The following is a 6000-nucleotide window of genomic DNA, read 5'->3' as shown; positions in this document are numbered from 1 at the left end:
TGGTGAAACTGTCTAGCCATATGTAGAAAGCTGAAACTGGATCCCTTCCTTACACCTTATATAAAAATTAATTCAAGATGGATTAAAGACTTAAATGTTAGACCTAAAACCATAAAAACCCTAGAAGAAAACCTAGGCAATACCATTCAGGAATAGGCATGGGCAAGGACTTCATGACTAAAACACCAAAAGCAATGGCAACAAAAGCCAAAATTGACAAATGGGATCTAATTAGACTAAAGAGCGTCTGCACAGCAAAAGAAACTACTATCAGAGTGAACAGGCAACCTACAGAATGGGAGAAAATTTTTACAATCTACCCATCTGACAAAGGGCTAATATCCAGAATCTACAAAGAACTTGAACAAATTTACAAGAAAAAATCAAACAACCCCATCAAAAAGTGGGCAAAGGATATGAACAGACACTTCTCAAAAGAAGACATTTATGCAGTCAACAGACACATGAAAAAATGCTCATCATCACTGGCCATTAGAGAAATGCAAATCGAAACCACAATGAGATACCATCTCACACCAGTTAGAATGGCAATCATTAAAAAGTCAGGAAACAACAGGTGCTGGAGAGGATGTGGAGAAACAGGAATATTTTTACACTGTTGGTGGGACTGTAAACTAGTTCGACCATTGTGGAAGACAGTGTGGCGATTCCTCAAGGATCTAAAACTAGAAATACCATTTGACCCAGCCATCCCATGACTGGGTATATACCCGAAAATTATAAATCATGATGCTACAAAGACACATGCACATGTATGTTTATTGCGGCACTATTCACAATAGCAAAGACTTGGAACCAACCCAAATGTCCATCAATGATAGACTGAATTAAGAAAATGTGGCATATATACACCATGGAATACTATGCAGCCATAAAAAAGGATGACTTCATGTCCTTTGTAGGGACATGGCTGAAGCTGGAAACCATCATTCTGAGCAAACTATCACAAGGACAGAAAATCAAGCACCGCATGTTCTCACTCATAGGTGGGAATTGAACAATGAGAACAATTGGGCACAGGGTGGGGAACATCACACACTGGGACCTGTCATGGGGTAGGCGGAGGGGGGAGGATAGCATTAGGAGATATACCTAGTGTAAATGACGAGTTAACAGGTGCAGCACACCAACATGGCACATGTATACATATGTAACAAACCTGCATGTTGTGCACATGTACCCCAGAACTTAAAGTATAATAAAAAATAAAATAAAATAAAGAAATACTTAGTGAAATTTGAGTTTTTAAGGTACTTGGAGACATAAGAATTTATCACATGTCCCTGGTTCAGTTTTCCTGGTCCCATTCTTTCCAATAAAAGTCCTAATGCTCACAATAAACACTTTTTAAATGTATGAATTCATCCTGCCTTGCAGTTCAGCAACCTAAGAATCACACTGGGGTTCTGCTTTTTGGCTCTGTCAGTTCAGCAACTACAAGACAGAAGAGATTCTTCAAGGAAACCACAGAAGTTCCTTGATTATCTGACCATGCTTTAAACAAATAACTTTAGATCTTATTTTATCATTTTTTCTTTAAGCTTTTGGAAACAGAGGAGAAACTTCAGTACCTCACACACACACACAACTATCATTACATTCCTTATTTTACCTGTAATGATCAGCATTACTTAACACTTCAAAACACCACCTTTGATAGACTTCTTTTTCTAAACAACCCCAGGTAATTATTTAAGCTAATATATTATCAGCATGTACCAGTTATAATGCTCAGAGAATCTTAGCTCTCTTCAGTTCAAACTGGTGAGCTAACCAATCACAGAAGCTCATTTCTTTGAGAGTCTGTTGCTTGCAACCAGTAGAGACAGCAATTACTCTCTTGAGGTTTAATTATACAGAACAAAAGCCACTCTAGGTTGTTTCAACAGAAAGAAATTTGTTTTATGAGTTGTGAAATGGTGTATAAAATGGTTTATAAACTGAAGAGACTTTAGACTGATCTTCCAGAAAAATCTCTTAAATCATGATGCTGAAATGGACCACCCAAAATGCTGTTGCCATGCTCATAATCAGGAAGCTGCCTGATAAATCAAGAAGCCATGATGACAGCTGCTAGGTCAAGATCAAAGCACTCCCACTTTGATCTGCACCAGCAAAAGTAGAGACCTCACGCCACCTTTCCCTCTGTTTTTTGTCTAATTTTTAAAATTTGGGTAAAATTAACACTGTTACACGACCATCACCAACATCCATCTGTATAACTCTTTTCATTTTATAAAACTAGAACTCCCTACTCATTCAACACTAACTTACTATTCATCTCCCCTTCCCCGCAGCCCCTCATAACCACCCTTCTACCTACTGTCTCTTATGTTATTGACTACTCTAAGTACCTCATATTTGTGGAATTATGTGGTATTTGTCTTTTGGTGACTAGCTTATTTCACTTAGCATAATGTCCTCAAGGTTCATCTATGTGGTAGTGCATGTCAGAATTTCCTTCCTTTTGAAGGCTGAATGGTATTCTCTTATATGTACATACCATATTTTGCAGCATTTATTCATCAGTGGATACTTGGTTTGCTTCCATATTTTAGCTATTGGTGACTAATGCTGCTATGAACATGAGTGTGCAAATATCTCAAGGCCTTGCTTTCGATTCATTTATATGTATATACAGAAATTGAATCACTGGATCATATGGTAATTCTATTTTTAATTTTTTGAGGAGCTGCCATACTGTTTTCCACAGCACTGTATCATTTTACATTCCCACCAACCGTGCACAAGTGTTCCGATTTCTCCACATCATCACTAACACTTATTTTCTATTTTATCTATAGTAGCTGTCCTAATGGGTGTGAGGGGATATCAAATTGTAGTTTTGATTTGCGTTTCCCTAGTGATTAGTGACATTGAGCGTCTTCTCATGTTCTTATTGGCTATTTGTATATCTTCTTTGGAGAAATGTCTATTGAAGTCCATTTTCCATTTTTGATTAGAGTTTTGGGTTTTATGTTGTTGAGTTTCCCTTCGTTTTTATTTCAGTTCTAGATTTAAGTCTTATGTGAGTCCATTTGGTTGGCAGAGCATAAATTACATCCAGGAATGTGGGAAATGCAGATTTTAGCTCCACAGCCTCTGTGGTGTAGAAAGGTGCACTAGAAAGAGGTGGGAATCAATTCTGAGCAAGCCAGTCTGCATTATCCATGACGGTTGTCTCCCTGGACACTTCCTGTGATCGGAACCCTGCTACCTGCTGACAGGATTCCCTGATGTCAACTTATCTGTCTTGCTAAATGTCCTCACATTGACAGCTCTTAGATTGTTCATATCACCCATTAGATAAATATCCACCATCCCATTATTTGGTATTAAAACTCTTCCTCAATAAGAACTACTTTCCTGGAGCATTTCTGTGTGCCTGTCCTGGTAATACTAACTGCATGTAGTTTTATGCTTATGAGGTTGAGCATTTCCTACCCCTTCTTCTGTCTTCACAGCACTTACCCCGCAGAAAGATCTCGGGCACTGACAAGATATCCAATCTCAATGCTATGTTTTATCAAGTCTCATGATATATTGATAAATAAGTCTTAGTGGCATTAATCTAAATAAATTACTATTCCAAATTCTCAAATATATTTCCTCTCTTATAAACTGTAGTTTCTTGGTATGACTTGATATTAGTATTTATCAGGTCATATCCAGAAACTGAACAATATCTTGAACCTTCCTTTTAAATCAGATGCATGAACAAGGCCGTATATTTTTTCTGATTCAAATATTTCTTCTTGTTTCCAAAAGGATATTAATTGTGCTGATCCATTCTCAGCTAACTGGGTCTACCCGAATTAATACATCTTTTTTCTTTCAAACCACTTGACTTACTCTGGTGTCTTTGTGTTTGATTTTAAGATTTTTCTGAAGAATCTAATACAAAATAAATGATGCTGCTTATTTCTACATGTAATTCAATTTCAAAAAGTTTTTTTTTTCTATCAATAAATTACATACAGATTAAATTTATCTTCACTACCCTAGGACCCTTCTGTGCTGGTCATACCAGAGTTTAAAAGGAGCATGGAGAAAATAGTAGCTTTGTCAAACTATGTTGAATCTTCCTAATAACTGGTCTATCACAGATTATATTCTTGATCTTATGCATGATTTATATCAATTTGAATATAGTATAGGTAAGGAAGATAAGGACTCCATTTTATTTGTACTTGACATTTTTGTTAAATTGGTAAATTTTGCCACCAATAAAATATGCATTTTGTTCTAAAACAACTGTTACATATATTTTTGAGATTAGGTCTCCAGCATATAGTTGCAAAGTTTCTATCTTTGGTGAGTTAGAATATTGGTTTGTCTAAATGTGTCTGGCATGTTTGATTCTAAAAATAAGTTTTGGATGGCTTCCAGGTTAGCTTTCTGAGATTACATAATTTTCCCAAGTTATTAATATCACTCAAAATTTTTCTTTCCATGTTTTTTTTAAAAACAACATGTGGTCTCCTTTACTACCACTATCATCCCTAAGTCACTCTTCTTTTCTCTTAAGGGGGTCTTGACAAAGAGAGGCATTAATTAATTCTATCTTCCTAATCAGCAGTAATAGGAAATGTGGGCCTCTCAGATAGCTCTAGTTCCAAGGACACCCCATGTACTTTCAGGCTTTTGAAAACAGTCATTTCTGGTTGTTCAGAATTCCCTTTTTAATAGTTACCACCCTGTTTGCCAATGCAGAAGCAAGCCACATGGTGGGCTCTGCATTCCCCTGTGTTGAAATCCAGGTCTGCACATGGTTAGCAAAGCACTCCACAGCAGGCAAAATCAATGGCTTTGGTTCTCTGCAGCTTGTCCTCAGGATCGATGGATTATTGCAGCTGGGCTAATTATGCGGCAATTTATATGGATTGTTGAGAGCAGCAGTGGTGAATCCTACTGACTACATTTGCCATACTAAGACTTGCTTCTTCTTGGCCTGTGCAGATATAGGATAATTGAAATGCCTTCTGAATTTACGTAAGTTTTAGGTCCATAATTCCATGTGGTCCAAATAAGCCCAAGAGGGAACACAGCTTTCTATTTACATATGGCTTTAAAATATGACTTGGAGACTAAGGTGGGCAAAATATTTTCTTACAGGTTTCCAGTTATTATTCTATTGTTTTCATTTAAAATTAAAGCAGATGCAGAACAGTATGCATGCACTTAATTTTATATATGAGCAAGTTGAGTCAGCCTATATCATTGTGCCTATAACACTGATTTAATATCAAATAGATCTCAAGACTTTTTTCACCTTTAACATTAAACTCGATGGAGACTTGAAACTCTAGTTATTTCACATTTAAAAGTCAATTTCTGGAAAGAAATTTGGGCAAGATGACTGAATAGGAACAGCTCCAGTCTGCAACTCCCAGTGAATCAACGCAGAAGGCAGGTGATTTCTGCATTTCCAACTGAGGTACCCAGTTCATCTTACTGGGACTGGTTAGACAGTGGGTACAGCCCATAGAGAGTGAGTTGAAGCAGGGCAAGGCATCTCCTCACCCAGGAAGCACAAGGAGTTGGGGAATTCCCTCCAATAGCCAAGGGACGCCTTGAGGGACTGTGCTGTGAGGAACAGTGCATTCTAGCCCAGATATTATGCTTTTCCCATGGTCTTCCCAACCCGCAGACCAGGAGCTTCCCTTGGGTGCCTACGCAACCAGGGCCCTGGGTTTCAAGCACAAAACTGGGCAGCTATTTGGGCAGACACCAAGCTAGCTGCAGGAGGATTTTTATTTTGCTGTTTGTTTTGATTTTTGTTTTCATGCCCCAGTGGCACCCGGAATGCCAGCAAGACAGAATCATTCACTCCCCTGGAAAGGGGGTTGAAGCCAGGGAGCCATGTGGTCTAGCTTAGTGGATCCCACCCCCCAGGAGCCCAGCAAGCTACGATACACTGCCTTGAAATTCTCGTTGCCGGCATAGCAGTCTGAAGTCTACCTGGGACACTTGAGCTTG

Source organism: Macaca thibetana, chromosome 5, assembly GCF_024542745.1.
Source record: "Macaca thibetana thibetana isolate TM-01 chromosome 5, ASM2454274v1, whole genome shotgun sequence".
Lineage (NCBI taxonomy): Eukaryota > Metazoa > Chordata > Mammalia > Primates > Cercopithecidae > Macaca > Macaca thibetana.
This window is presented reverse-complemented; position numbering follows the sequence as displayed.